Source organism: Echinops telfairi, unplaced genomic scaffold, assembly GCF_000313985.2.
Source record: "Echinops telfairi isolate 266 unplaced genomic scaffold, ASM31398v2 ScPeMD7_11;HRSCAF=52, whole genome shotgun sequence".
In the NCBI taxonomy this organism is placed as follows: Eukaryota; Metazoa; Chordata; class Mammalia; order Afrosoricida; family Tenrecidae; genus Echinops; species Echinops telfairi.
Genome location: NW_022103908.1, coordinates 23,965,722 through 23,967,091, shown reverse-complemented (window position 1 = coordinate 23,967,091; position 1,370 = coordinate 23,965,722). Strand labels below are relative to the sequence as shown.

Here is a 1,370-nt window from a genome sequence, read left to right as displayed (position 1 = left end):
GTAGAAGTGTTTATTCAAATCAATGAAGGTATGTGTTGTTTAACATCTTATACATTCTGTGAAATAAATGATATGTAATTTGGACATTGTGTAAACACTTTAATAAGACCTTAGGGAAGCCCATTTCTGGTTCTTCTCCTGGCTAGCGGATCGGAGCCTCCAGCAGTGGTGGTTGAATCGCAGGACAAAAGTCTCATGGGACACATTATGCCCAGGTATACTTCATGGAACTCTGCAGGATTAGGCCCAGGGCTCGCTTGTACCCTGCAGCCCCTGCCACCGTTGTCTGCTTGCTAAACAAAGAAAGCTCCGAGTTTATGCATTACCTCACCTGCTTGAGGTCCAGTGTTCAAGGGTCTGGGCTTCTGGGCTTTAAAGCCATTAGGAGTAAGGAACACACAAAAGAAGTGAACTGAATTTCCTGAAAAAATCCAAACAAAGGATAGCAAACCAAAATTTTACAGATTCACAGGCGAACACTGTTGGAGCAGACATTATGGTCTGGCAATGTCACTCAGTAGATTCTATTTCCATCTTCTCTCTCTTTATCCTTCCCTACTTATTTATGATATATATAGATATAGATATAGATATCAATACAAAGTAATAATGGATGCTTTATATTTAGGTTTATTTGTATGTAGGTGGATTGTCTCTATTAAATTGATCTTTTCTTTTTTTTTTTTTTCCCCTTTGTCTCCCAAATATAAAATCAGACAGACACGTTTTTTCAGTCTTATATTATTCTGGGAATTTCTGTAGCACTGGAATGGAACCCGTCAGCAGTAAATCTGATAACAGGTTACGAACAGTGCATTAAATCGATCTTTTCAATGTACTATCCACTCCCTCAAACATACACCCACATACTCTTTCTTTCTTTCTTTCTTTCTTTCTTTCTTTCTTTCTTTCTTTCTTTCTTTCTTTCTTTCTTTCTTTCTTTCTTTCTTTCTCTCTTTCTCTCACTTCCTTCCTTCCTTCCTTTCTTTCTTTTGAGCTACTATTGACCTGGAGGAGACTTGGTGGCACTGTGTTTACTCATTGGGCTGCTAAGGACACGATTGTCATTTCAAAGCCACCCGCTACTCAGCCTGACAAAGATGAGGCTTTCTACTTCCATTAGGAATTACAGTTTCACAAACCCTCACTGTGTAGTTCTGTACTGTTGCCATGGCTGATTTGAAAGCAGTGAGTTTGGGATGTTGGTTATTGATCTGGAATTTCTTTAGATTTTATTTACATATCATCACTATTTCCAGACCCACAGAGAGTAGCATTATGAACTTGTAACCAACTATCACTCAGCTGTGCACCTCACCAGTGGGTTTGGATCTTACGTTTGTCTGTCCTATATACTTGTTTAAAGCATC

The 1,370-nt window shown here is 38.8% G+C and overlaps 1 non-coding gene across 1 annotated transcript; it reads right to left on the bottom strand.

Moving 5' to 3' along the window:
• Positions 1 to 691: 691 nt before the first annotated feature.
• On the bottom strand, positions 692 to 817 carry LOC115868490. Its single transcript, XR_004045623.1, has one exon. It is a non-coding gene; the product is annotated as a small nucleolar RNA SNORA54 (small nucleolar RNA).
• Between the last annotated feature and the right edge of the window lie 553 nt (positions 818 to 1,370).